This window comes from Leptopilina heterotoma, unplaced genomic scaffold (assembly GCF_015476425.1).
Source record: "Leptopilina heterotoma isolate Lh14 unplaced genomic scaffold, ASM1547642v1 Lhet_68, whole genome shotgun sequence".
In the NCBI taxonomy this organism is placed as follows: domain Eukaryota; kingdom Metazoa; phylum Arthropoda; class Insecta; order Hymenoptera; family Figitidae; genus Leptopilina; species Leptopilina heterotoma.
Genome location: NW_025111157.1, coordinates 4,452,779 through 4,467,594, shown reverse-complemented (window position 1 = coordinate 4,467,594; position 14,816 = coordinate 4,452,779). Strand labels below are relative to the sequence as shown.

At 20.6% G+C, this 14,816-nt stretch overlaps 3 protein-coding genes across 5 annotated transcripts in view; 2 read left to right on the top strand and 1 right to left on the bottom strand.

Moving 5' to 3' along the window:
• The window catches only part of LOC122510261 (serine protease filzig), a 34,830-nt gene extending 22,310 nt beyond the window's left edge, over window positions 1–12,520 (bottom strand). Inside the window, exon 1 of the mRNA XM_043624763.1 lies at window positions 12,029–12,520. The gene's annotated coding sequence lies outside the window, so the exon portion shown is untranslated. The remainder of the gene's footprint in view (window positions 1–12,028) is intronic.
• The window catches only part of LOC122510265 (F-box/LRR-repeat protein 20), a 295,503-nt gene that overhangs the window by 111,660 nt on the left and 169,027 nt on the right, over window positions 1–14,816 (top strand). The window lies entirely within an intron of this gene.
• Window positions 1–14,816, top strand: part of LOC122510273 — a 151,286-nt gene that overhangs the window by 14,682 nt on the left and 121,788 nt on the right. The gene's annotated exons all lie outside the window — the stretch shown is intronic.

The window sequence follows — 14,816 nt, the reverse complement described above, 5'->3', positions numbered from 1 at the left end:
AAAAAAATTCTGGTTAAAAAAGATTTATTAAATATTTTACTAAATAAATTTAATTAAATATTTTACTAAATTAATTTAAATATTTTACTAAATAAATTTAATTACATATTTTACTAAAGAAAATATTACTTAAAAATTTTTTTACTAAAATATTTAACTTAACAAATATTTTACTAAAACAAATGTTACTTAAAAAAAGATTTTACTAAAAAAATTTTACTTAAATAAATTTTATTTAAAAAAGAGGCGTTTTATTGCACAAAAAATCTATCCACAAATTAAACTTAAATTGGATTAGAAATTTGAGGATAAAAACCAGGGTTTTTGTTTTTATAAAGAAATAATTGAAAATTTTTGAAATAATTAGAATTTCTTTGCATTTTATTAAAAATAATTAAATTCTTTTAAAGAATTTTATTTAAATTATTCGAAAATAATCCAGAGAAGTTAGTCACCCTAATTATAATTTTATTTTTAAAAATTTCTTCGCAATATATTCAATTATTTTCATAAATAGTAAAACTCATTGCAGAATTTCAATTATTTTTAATACAATTTTAATCGAATTCCTCGAAAAAATGTAATTGTTCTTTAAAAATTTTATTAAAATTCGTCGAAATAATTCAATTATTTCTAGAAACTGTAAAAAGAATTCTTCTTAAGAATTCAATTATTTCCACAAATAGCAAAACTCTTCAGATTTACTAAATTTTTTTGAATATTATTTTTAAAAAAAATTCTTTACAAGAATTTAATTATTTTCATAAAATTACATAAAATTCTAAAAAACAATTCAATTATTTTCAAAAGTAATAAAATTCTTCGCAGAAATTCAATTACCTATGTTTAAATTTTTTTTAAATTTTCCTAAAAATTTCAATTATTTTTATAAATAATTAAATTGTTCTCCACAATTCAATTATTTTCAAAAATTTTAATAAAATTCTAAGCAAACATTCAATTATTTCCATAAATATGTATTAACATTCTTTGGAAGGATTCAATTATCTTTATAAATAATAAAATTCTCCGGAATTCAATTATTTTCAAAAATTTTAATAAAATTCTTGAGAAAATTTCAATGATTTTCAAAAATTTATAGAAATTCTTGTTTAAATTTCAGTTATCTTCAAAAATTTATAGAAATTCTCGTTTAAATTTCAAATTATCTTTATAAATAATTAAATTCTCCGGAATTCAATTATTTTCAAAAATTTTAATAAAATTCTTGAGAAAATTTCAATTATTTTCAAAAATTTTAATAAATTTCTTGAGAAAATTTGAATTATTTTCAAAAATTTATAGAAATTCTCGTTTAAATTTCAATTATCTTTATAAATAATAAAATTCTCCGGAATTCAATTATTTTCAAAAATTTTAATAAAATTCTTGAGAAAATTTCAATTATTTTCAAAAATTTTAATAAAATTCTTGAGAAAATTTCAATTATTTTCAAAAATTTTAATAAATTTCTTGAGAAAATTTGAATTATTTTCAAAAATTTATAGAAATTCTCGTTTAAATTTCAATTATCTTTATAAATAATAAAATTCTCCGGAATTCAATTATTTTAAAAAATTTTAATAAAATTCTTGAGAAAATTTCAATTATTTTCAAAAATTTTAATAAATTTCTTGAGAAAATTTGAATTATTTTCAAAAATTTATAGAAATTCTCGTTTAAATTTCAATTATCTTTATAAATAATAAAATTCTCCGGAATTCAATTATTTTCAAAAATTTTAATAAAATTCTTGAGAAAATTTCAATTATTTTCAAAAATTTTAATAAAATTCTTGAGAAAATTTCAATTATTTTCAAAAATTTTAATAAATTTCTTGAGAAAATTTGAATTATTTTCAAAAATTTATAGAAATTCTCGTTTAAATTTCAATTATCTTTATAAATAATAAAATTCTCCGGAATTCAATTATTTTAAAAAATTTTAATAAAATTCTTGAGAAAATTTCAATTATTTGCAAAAATTTTAATAAAATTTAATTATTTTTATAAATATGTAATAGAATTCTTTGGAAGCATTCAATTACTTTATTTACTTTATAAATAGTAAAATCCTTTCCATAAATTCAATTAGTAGCAATACATTTTAATAAAATTGATTTAATCAAATTTTCAATTTTAATTATAAACAGACAGGATTATTTTAAAAAATTGAAAAAATTCTTTTTTTAATTCAATTATTTTCCAAATTTTTTGAATTAGAATTATTAAAAAAAAGATTATTTTCAAAAAATTTAAAGTAACTCGTTAAAAGAATTTTATTATTCATAAAAACTCTAATAAAAATTTTTGAAGCCATTTGCAGATTTATTTATGTTCGAAATCCAATAAATTTAAATTTGATGAGAAAAAAAAACTGGGAAAAATTAGGACGAAGTCGGGAAAAAACCGGGAATTTTGTTGATTGAAAATTGTAGACACCCTGAGTTTAGAACTAAATTAATTGGATGAGGAATTAAGAGATAGAAATTAAATAAATCTGTTTAGAAATTGATAAATTGAAATTAAACCAATCGGCTTAGAACTTAATGAATAGAAATCAAACTAATCGGATTAGAAATTAATAAATAAAGATGAAATTACTTTGCGTTGTAAATTAATAAAAATTAAATTAATTGGATTAGAAAAGTTACGGTTTGCAGGTAGAAAAAAGCGAGAAACAAAATTTGATTTAAAATTAATAAATAAAAATGAAATTACTTGCATATTAAATTAATAGAATTAGAAAAGTTACACTTTGCAAAAATGTCACGCAAAGGGTTTCGAAGAGAAAAAAATCAGATGTAAATTGTTTTTTTTTTAGGTCAGAGAGAAAAATATATTATTCACAATAGTGATTGGCTGACAATTATAGAATTTTGAGGTGTATCATTTCCTTCTAATATATATTGGTTTAACAATAGAAGGGAAAATTTCCGTCACAGTGTGGTATATGTATATATATATATATATATTCTAAATAGAGAGTAAATAATACGTTTTGTGTTTTGCAAACGTAATACCATAGAGAAAGCTTTGGTCTCGGTCTTCTTGATTATTGGATCTGGGTGACCCGATTGCTTAGCCTCGCCGGACGGGAGACTTCTTCGTCAACGTCCTCGCAAACTCGTAAAACCAGATTGCGTCTACCGAACTCTTTCACCTTTTCCAGAGATCACATACTTGTGCTCAGGTGTATCTTCGACTTCCGGAAATACTTCCGCTTAGGAAACTCGACTTTTTTCTCCCTCCCCCCCTCCATTCTCTCTCTCTCTCTCTAAATGTCTCAAGTTCAAGGTCTCATTTCAATCACGATTAATCTCTTTCTTGTTTTTTTTCATTGATAAAAAGAAAATTGTTTTTTTTTTTTTGAAAATTTTAATCAATGAATAAAAGAAATCAATAAGAAATGTAATAATAATAATAATAATTATTATTTATTTCATTATCATCTCCCGCAGTTATTATTATTGTTAATTATTAATTAATTCTTTTAATTAAAAATTAATTATTAATAACTTACTTTTTTGTTTTCCAACTTTTTAAATAATTTTTTCTTTTTGAATATTTTCAATTTAAAAATTTATGTATTGAAAATTCAATAAGAATTGAATTGAATTGAATTCATGCAAAGAGTTTTATCAAAAAATTTGAAAATAATTGAATTCTTTCGAAGAATTTTATCAACAAATTTCAGAGTAATTGAATTTCTTTGAAGAATTTTAGTAAAATTTTTGAAAATTCTAATTAAATTCTTTTGATGAATTTCTTTGAATTTTCTTAAAATAATGGAGTTTTTTTTTAACAATTTTAATTGAAAATTTTGAAAATAATTTAATTTTATGAACAATTTCTTTCAAGTTTTTAAAATAATTGTGTTTCTTAATAATTGAAATTAAACATTTACAAGTTTACATTTACATTTGAAGTTTTTTAAAATTTGTAGAAAATAGTTAAATTCTTCTCAGAATTTTATTATAATTTTCTAAAATAATTTAATTCATTCAAGGAATTTTATTAAAATTTTTAGAAAATAATTAAATTGTTCTCAGAATTTTATTACAATTTTCTAAAATAATTAAATTCATCGAAGAAATTTTCTTAAAATATAGAAAATAATTGAATTCTTTCAAAAAATTTCTTTAATTTATTAAATGTAATTGATTTTGTTAATAATTGTAATTAATAATTTCACAAGTAAAATTTTATTACATTAATTATTGATAGAAAATCAAAGTTTTTTAAAAAATTTCATTTAAGATTTTGGTAAATAATTAAATTCTTTTGGTAATAATTATAATTAAATATTTGATTATTGAAGTTTATTAAATTTGTATTGAAAATAATTGAATTCCTGCGAGAAGAATTTTATTATTTATAAAAAATAATTTAATTGTTGCCTTGAATGTTACTAGTTAAAAAAAATTGAATTGTTTCGAAGGATTAATTTAAGTTTTAATAAATAATTGGATTGTTTCGAAAAATGTTATTAAAAGTTAAAATAATTGTATCTGTTTCGAAGGATTTATTAAAAATTTTTATAAATATTTGAATTTTTATTATTAATTTACACGGGAAAAAATTTACTTGATTGAAATAAATATTTACTTTCAATCAACTAATTTTATTTAAATGAGATTCCTTTTTCCTCAGTGTAATTTTTAATGTTTGAATTTTTTATATATAAAATGTAAATTCGTCTGAGGTGAAATTATTATATTGGCAGTGAAATTTTCTCTTATGGGTTTTTAAGAAAAATTTTATGATTATACAAAGGAGAGCAATTTTCTCACATAAATTTCGTTTTAACGCACGTCTTTTATGTGATTCTTTCTCATTTATAATGAGAGAGAGAAAAAAAAAGTGATTCCTTTTTAAATTTACTTTTTACGTGTTAGAGAAAAAGAAAAGAGACTATTATACTTTGCCATTGGTTCAAATTATTTCTCCGATGTCAGGCTAGATAATTGATTGACAATAAATTCGCGAAAATTGATATAAATTGCGAAACGATGAAAATCATAAATCTCGAAAATTGAGGGGAAAGAGTATTTTTAAAAAATTTTAAAAGCGATAATATTGAGGACAAGAAGGAAAATATGTGGATTAACTTTTAAGTAAAATATTGAAACTAATTTTGTTCTTGTTTGCAAATGGAGTGGTGAATTTTTTTCTTGGGTGAAAGAATATTTAAGGAAAAATTGTAATAAAAAAATCAGTTTTATTTATTTCAATAAATAAATAAATTTTTTTAAATGTAATTTACTGTCTCACTGATAAAACTTAAAAGTATCAAATTGTAACGAATTAATAAAAAAATGTGGATTAATTAGAAAATTGATTTAAATTTTTTGTATCAATTTGATCCACTTTAGTATCAATTATCAAAAAAAAAAAATTTCTCAATTCAATGATTTTAAAAATCTACTATTTTAATAAAATTTTCCAAAAGAATTCAATTATTTTAAAAAAATAATAAAATTGTACGCAAACATTTAATTATTTTCATAAAATAATAAAAATTTCACAGGAATTTAATTATTTTACAAATTTTACAAAAATTTCTTCGCATTAATTCAATTATTTTCATAAATAAAAAAATTTTTTACACAGATTCAATTATTTTCATGAATAATAAAACTCATATCATAGAAATTCAATTATTTTTAATATAATTTTAATTGAACTCCTCAAATTTTTCGCAGAAATTCAATTATTTTTTAAAAAAATTTTTAAATTCTGATCAAAATTTCAATTATTTTCAAAAGTAATAAAATTCTTCTCTGAAATCAATTATTTTCATAAATCATAAAAATTTCACAGGAATTCAATTATTTATAAATTATAATATGAATTTCTTCTCTATATTTTAATTTTTTTTGAAAATAATAAAATTCATCGTAAGAATTCAATTATTTTTGACAAATAATAAAATTTTTTACTGGAATTCAATTACTTAAAAATTTGTAATAAAATTCTTCGCAAGAATTCAATTATATTTAAAAATTTTTTTAAATTCTATTGTCAAAATTTCAATTAATTTTATAAATAATAAAATTCTTCTCTGGAATTTAATTATTTTCAAAAATTTTAATAAAATTCTTATAAAAACTTCAATTATTTTCAAAAATAACAAAAATTTTTTACAGAAATTCAATTCCTTTTAATTTTTCACAGGAATTCAATTATTTTTAAATGTTTTAATTTTAATTAAATTTTTTTTTGAAATAATTCAATTATTCTTTTAGATTTTAATAAAATTCTTCTGAACAATTTAATTATTTACGCATAAATAATTCTTCGAAAGAATTCAATTATGTCGATAAATAACAAAATTATTCCCGAAAATTCAATTACTTTGAGGTATTTTTATAAAATTCTTTGCAAAATTCAATTATTTTCATAAATAATAATAATATTTATCACAAAAATTCAATTATTTTTAAAAGTAATAAATTTCTTCTTGGAAATTCAATTTATTTTAAAAACTTTGATTAAAATCGTTCGCAAGAATTCAATTATTTTCAAAAAATTTAATAAAATTCTTGGTAAAATTTCAATTATTTTCAAAAAATTTACTCAATCAAATGATTTTTAATATCTACTATTTTAATAAACTTTTCCAAAAGAATTTAATTATAAAAAAAAAATTTAATAAAATTATACGAACAAATTTGATTATTTTCATAAATAATAAAAATTTTACAGAAATTCAATTATTTACAAATTTCTAAAGTTAGTATCAACTAATATTTTTTATAAAAATTAAAAAAATAATTTTTTCGAAGGTTTTAAATTAAAAATGTGATCTGGAAATTTGTTTCCTTAGCAACTATTTAATTATTTTTAATACAAAAATAAGTATTTAAATAATAAATATATCTAGGGAAATAAAAGAGACTGAGCATCGACGCTAATTTCAGGAATATGACTTTTCATTTATTCAAATTTGGAGCGTTTTTATAAAAATTTAAAAAATTCACTGAAAAAAAAATTTATTTGATTCAAATAGCTAATTACTTGTTTGTTATCAAATAAATATTTACTTGTTTCAAATAATTTTTATTTAAACTAATTAAATTTGTTAATGTTTTTTTAAAATCAATTTCAGATTAAATACTGAAATTATTAAATTCAATTTTTTTGATTGAAATACAAATTATTTGATTCAATAAATAATGATACATTTCTTTTTTGATAATAGACAAGTAATCGATTAGCTAAATCAACTCAATTTTTTCCAGTGTAATAAAGAATTGTATAAATATTATAATATAGAATTTTTATTAATTTTTTTAATTTTTGAAAAATTTTAAATTCATTATTTTCAATTTTTTTAATATTTTAATTTAATGAGTAAAAATTTTGAATTTAAAAAACTTTTAATTGTATATAATTTGATGTACATTTAATTGTTAATTTTATATTTTAATTTTAAATTCATTAATTTTTTTTTATCATTTTAATTTAATTAGTAAAATTTTTAATTTTAAAAAACTTTTAATTGTATATAATTTGATATATATTTAATTGTGAATTATAATTCACAATTAAATTTGTATCAAGTAATGTGCAATTAAAAGTTTTTTAAAATTAAAAGTAATGAATTTAAAATTTTTTAAAAATTAAAATCTTTAAACAGAAATATATAAATATTTATATGAATACAGAATGTTAGATATTTTTAATGGGAGAAAAAAGGAGTATAAACTTTACAAGGCGGTAGAGCATGCAAAATAATTTTCCGTATCGAAACGTCTCGTTATTCTGATGGGGCTGAAGTCATTGGGACTATAAAGTATAGTAGCTTTCTCTAGCCTCTTTTTATAAACGCTTTTTATAAAAGTTAACCGGGTGGGCGGCATATCATATCGTCGTTATTGCAATTGTCGATCGCTCGCCCTGATTTCAATGAACAGTGAAACGAATCATCATCATCATTATCATTATCATCAATTGCGTGATCATTGATCATCATTAATAAATTATCAAAAGGATAGATAGCTCCTTTAATAATAGATATATATATATATATATATATATATATATAGCTGATTTATTCTAAATGGCTTCTTCTTAGGTCATGGATTAACCATGTACTCGTATTTAATATTAACGAGAGATGAAACCCGTTTTATTATCTTATCTATATTCTCACTTGCATTAGACAATATAGATTGAATTATCTACCTTCTTGAATTTATTTATCCATGGTATTTATCTTTAAAGGTAACTTACATTTTCAATACTAGATTTACTATGTGTAACGGAGGTTCCTTTTTTTCTCTTCTCTTTTATTGTAATAAGGTTCGTTTTCTTTCAATGAATAAAGTAAAGATTCATCAATTCGTTAAATTGAATTTTATAGAAAAAAAAGAATACAAGCAAGGTCGTATCAAATCCTTGACGAAATAAGTCAAGGTTGATCCAAATTCATTAATACGGTTACGTATTATTTTGAAAGGGAAATTTTTAATCAATTTTGTGAGACGATCATTCACTCTATGGAGAATATATGTTTCTTTGAATCGAGGAAATATTTTTTTGTCTTGGAAATTTCAAGTCATGAAAGTGATTTTTTTTAGGAAACAAATTTTCTTGTTTTTTTGTTCTCAGTCTACTTGATTTTGAAAAATGTTTGTAATTTTGAAAAGAGGTTTTTAATTTTGAGGAATATTTTTAAATTCCTATTGTTTTGTCGCTTATTTTTTTTTAATATTATTATTTAATTATTTAATTATTTAATTATTATTTAATTATTTAATTATTATTTAATTAATTAATTATTATTTAATTAATTAATTATTATTTAATTAATAAATAAATGTAGATTTTTTATATTAATTAAAAATGTCTCAATTATTTTAAAATGTTCTAATTCTTTTCAATTATTATTTAATGAATATATTTTTATTGTGAATCTAACGAGATATAGAAGAATATCGAAAAATTCGAATTTGGAGAAATATTAACAAAAATTAGTAAAAATTACTAAATTGAATTTGTGACTAATTTAAGATTTATTGGAAACTAAGGATATTTTTTGTTACACGAAATATAAATTTTTCTAAAGTTCTGAACGTTCAAATAAAAGAAATTTTTTTTGTTTCGATATTTTTAAAAATTTACTAAATAAAATGGAAAAAGGAAATAGTAATGAAAATAGTAATTAAATATTTTTATTTAGTTAAAGATTCCTTTCTTTATGAAGAGAAGAATAATTATTTTTTAATAAAACACAAATTGAATGAAGTAACAAAGATTTTGTTCGTTTGAACATTGCAAATTTGGGGAACTTAAACAAAATAAATTAAGATTCATTTTTAGTTTTTATTAATAAATAATCTTTTTTTTTATTAATTTTTTATCATTTTTATTTTTATTAATTTAATGTTTTATTAATTTTTTACGCGTATCTATTAATTTAAATTTTCTATTTTATTAATTTTCAATTTTGATTTTCGAAATCGAATTCGAGTCGAAAATTTTCGATTTAATTTTTTTTTTATGGAAAAATTCTTCTTAGGAGTAAATTTTCTATTAAATATAAAATTTACATAAAGAGATTTTATCGAATAGCAATTTTTCATATTTTCCATTTTCAATATTGCATATTTCCGTCACACAATTTAGTATAACATATAGAATCTTTCTTTTTTTGCAAAATGCAATTTTTCCCATAAAGAACAATATATATGACTAAAATCAATATTCTTTTGGAATTACTTTGAAATGACAATTAAATTCGTGACATATTTTTTAATTATCTCGAATATAAAATAATTTTTAATAGAAGATAAAAGGGAATTATTGAGAAAAATAAATTGCTTTCTTGATTAATGTTTCGATACAGTTTCAAGTTTAAAAAATTTAGAACTTTTAATTAAATAATTTAATTTTTCTTCAAATGACAATTTTAACGACAATTAGAAACGGTTCTTATTAATTTTTTTGTTTATAAATAAAAAATGCATTTGGTTAGAAATATTAATTTTGTTAATTTAGTAAAAATTGAATGCTATTAGATAAAATTAAAATAAATTATTTACAGTTTATAAATATTCATTATTAAGATTTTATTTTAGTTAATTCAAATTATTGAATGTTAATTGATTAAAAGTATTCGATTTTAATTAATTCTAGTATCTAATTTTAGTTAATTCAGGTACTAAATTTTAATTAATTCAAGTATTTAACTTTAGTTAACTAAAGTATTTATTTTTAATTAATTCTAGTATTTAATTTTAGTTAATTAAAGTATTCAATTTTAATTAATTCAAGTATTCAATTTTAGGTAATTTAAGTATTCAATTTTAGTTAATTAAAGTATTTAATTTTAATTAATTCAAGTATTCAATTTTAATTATTAAATGTTTTAAGTTTCAGTTAATTAAATTATTAAGTTTCAAACAATTAAAAGCATTAAATGTTAATTATAAGTATTAAATCCACTAGGAAAGCATTTTATTTGAAACAACTAAATTTTGCTTGAATAAACCAAATAAATACATTGCTGTCAAACTTTTGTTGTTGTCAACAAAACAAAATTTGTTTTTTTTTTCAACTAAGAATTTACTTCAGTTGATGAAATTTTTTCTTCAAACGAAAAAATTTGTTATAATTAGCCAAATGTTTATTTATGTAAAAAAATATTTATTTAGGTTCAATAGATTTTTATTAGAATGACTCAAACATAACGTTTATGCAACAAAATTGAGAATTTGATTCAAACATAATTTTTTTAAGTGTTTCAATTAAAGATGATTTTAAAGTTTTGAAGATATCACTGAACGAAATTTATTTATTTCTTCTTCAAATTGAGTTTTTATTACAATTATTTTGCGACAGTTTCAAAGAAAAATAATTACAACATTTTTAAATGTAGAATTTTAGTTTCTAATTTTCATTGTATTCAATAATTTAATAAAATGAAAATTCCATTTAATTAAATTTAATTAAAATGAAAATATTTTTATTAAAGAGGATTTTAGAAAAATATTTCGATTTGAACTTTCAAAACTTGTCGATATCAATATCCTCTCTAAATTTAAATTTTGAAAAATGTTTACTAATTTTAAATAGTGACTGATTTTTTTGCTTTTAAATTAGTAAATTTTATTAATAAATTGGTGGAAAATAATATTTATTAGTCAAATTTACTAATTAAAAAGGAAAAACTCAGTCACTGATTCGAATTTTATTTATTTATTTATTTATTTAAGGAATTAGTAAACATTTTTAGTAATTCCAATTTAGAGTTCTTTTTTTATTGAATTAATTTAATTAAATTTTTCACTCAATTAGTTTAATTTTTTTTTTATTAATTAATTTAATTAAATTTTTTACTGAGATAACTCAAATTTAGAGAGTTCTTTTTTACTGAATTAATTGAATTGTTCTTTTCATTCAATTAATTCAATTTTATATTTTATTGAATTAATTTAATTCGTGTTTTTATTCAAATAATTTGATATAATTTTTTATTTAATTGACTTAATTTCCTTTTCTTTACACAATTAATTGGATTTAATTTCTTATTCAATTAAGTAAATTAAATTTTGTACTGAAATAATTTAATTTCTCAAATTTAGTAATTTTAGTGGAAAATACTGTCACGGAGAAAAATATAAAGTAGCTTTTACTACTTTTATAGTAAAAAATTTCCAGTAAAGCATTTCTAGTAATTTTTACTACTTTTGGAGTAAATTTTGCTACATTCGAAGTATATATTTGTAAAAATTAGTAAAATTTACTTCGAACGTTGCAAAATTTACTCCAAAAGTAATAAAAATTACCAGAAATTTTTTACTATAAAAGTAGTAAAAGTTACTTTATATTTTTCTCCGTGTATTTATGAATGAAATTTATTTATTTAAGACCAAAAAATCAGTCATTAATTCAAATTTAGTAAATGTTAATTTAAAGTACTAAATATTTGTTAAAAGCTATTAGTTGGAAGTACTAATTGTTAATTAAAAATATTAATTTTTTTATTAGTTTAGGTTATTTTTTCATAAAAGAGAATTTACCGTAAATCGATGTAAATATTCGTATTCCGTGTTCAAAAGGTTCGTATCATAACGTTAGGACAAATTCCAAATCAGCATTCAACTTTGGTTTCACAGAAAAAAAAAGAAAAACCTCTAAAGCGTGTTTCACTTTTTCCTCGAACGGTATATTTTTTTTTCGAACACTCTAACACTGTAATCCTAATTAACAAAACGATGTCCGTAATAAAGAATAAATTTAAAAATCATAAAAATAACTGGCAAACTTGGCGAATGAGGTTCCTGGTTAAGGAAATGAATAAATAAATTCCAGATCATTCGGCGTCACTTTTTTTTTTTGAAATAATGAAAAAAAAAAATAAGAAACGATCAGGTCGACCGGTACCGACGACGACGACCTCGCGACCAGATGAGAGATCCTCGAACGATCTCCTCTTCTCGATATTTTTGATTGTACCGGTCCCGATCACTATCTACTATTCATCCATCCGGCTAGTTAAGAGGATGGTACCTGTCTGCCAGTGTAACTCGTGGTGTGGCATGGCATGTGCTGGAATTGCATGGCTAAGTCATAAGCGGGGCCTCTACTCGATTGGTAGTGGTGGTCATGGTGTCGAAGGTAGTGATGATGATGATGATGATGATAATAATGATGATGATGATGATCATGGAGGTGGAGAAGATAAAGAAGAAGCAAAAAAAGAAGAGAAAAAAAACAGGAGAATTAACAATAATGATAAGGAATAAATAAAGAAAAAAAAAGCGAGGAAGAAATGAAAGAAAAGAGAAAGATAAAAAGTGGAGAAGAAATAAGAAAGGAAGATTGGAGTTTGAGAGTGGGGGGAGGAAGAGGGCCTTGGCAGGGTGAGAGAGAAGAGGAGAAATCAAAGTGGGCCAGTGGCCAGGTCACGTGGAGGAAGGGGTCCAACGTGCACGACATCGACACACTGTCCTACTCATCGCCTTGACTTTACTTGGCGGCACTTCTTCTCCCTCACATCTGTCGCGTCCATTCAGGAAAAGCTTCCCCAATGGCAATATTGCCTCTTAAAGTAATATTTATATGTATTCGAAAGGAAACAGTCAGACGCTGTAAAATTGATTGCTTATTTATTTCTCGAAGCTTATCTCTGAGTTCTCTCATTTTTACTTTTGTCTGTATATTTGCAATGCAAAATGAGCGAGGAGATGCAAAAGTGGCTTCTTTGTTTGGCCAACTTCTTGTGGAAAGTACTTTTTTTTGTTTTATTTACCACTTTTGATTCTTTTTTTTTTTCTTTAATTAAAGTGAATGAATTTAAGTATCAAAATAATAAAATTAATATTTTAATTATTATTTTGTAAAAATTTATTTATTTACAACGAGCTGTTCTTTTTTGTACAATTGTCATCATTTCTCTAAGGATATCAAATTGAGACAAAAAACAAATTAAAAGTGTTGGCTACACTTTTAATTCGTTTTTTGTCTCAATTTGATATCCTTACTCTCTAAAACTGAATCAGTGAAATTTGACTGATTTTCAGTGACTCTATTCTCGCGATTTGAATCAGTGAAATTTTACTGAAGATCATCAGTTAAAAATGATTGAAATTTCAGTCATTTTTCACTGATTGGCTAATTAAAAAATTACTGAAATTTTCAATATGTGTGACAGAAATTTTCAGTAGTTTTTTAATTGACGAATCAGTGGAAAATTACTGAAATTTCAGTTATTTTTAACTGATTTTTAGTGAATTTCCACTGATTCAAATCGCGAGAATAGAGTCACTGATTCTCAGTCAAATTTCACTGATTTTCAGTGGAATTTCACTGATTCAGATTTAGAGAGTATACACTGTAAACAGAAAGTTCTAAATTAGAGCTAATTTCGGGAATTAAAATAGAACCAAATTACGATTTAGTACCAAAATTGTCACAGGTCAGGGAAAATAGAATTGGTCAGAAAAATTAGTGGTTGTCTACTAACCGGAAAATAGCCGGGAATTAGTTAAAAATAATTAATTTGATAGTAAAAAATCAGTCACTGATTCAAATATATATATATAGTATGTAAAGAAATTTAAAAAAAATTATCGAATTAAAAGAAATTTTGTGAAATTCAACAGAAAATAATTAAATTTGTTAAAGAATTTCATTAAAAACTTTTTAACAAATCAAATTTTCAAAGTATTTTAATTTAATAATAAATTGATGAATAATTGAATTTTATAAAGAGTCACATTCTAATGAATTCATATTTCTTAGTGCGAAGATTAATAATTAAAATTTTTGTTAGTTAATTTAAAAAAAAGATACACATTTAAAATTTTTTAATAGAATTGAATTTTCGCAAAGATTTTTTGAAAATTCTGAAAAATAAGATTGTTGAATTTTTTTAATTCTGTTGTTTCAAGATAATTGAATTTTTATAAAGAAATAATTGAAAATTTTTGAAATAATTGAAATTTCTTTACATAATATTAAAAATAATTAACTTCTTTTAAAGAATTTTATTTAAATTTTTCGAAAATAATCAAGGGAAGTTAGTCACCGTAATTATAAATTTATTTTTAAAAATTTTTTCGCAATATATTCAATTATTTTCATAAATAGTAAAACTTATTGCAGAATTTCAATTATTTTTAATACAATTTTAATCGAGTTTCTCGAAAAATGTAATTATTCTTAAAAATTTTGTTAAAATTCGTCCAAAGAATTGAATTATTTCTAGAAACTGTAAATAAATTCTTCTCAAGAATTCAATTATTTCCATAAATAGCAAAATTCTTCAGATTGACTAAAATTCTATTGAATATTATTTTTTAAAAA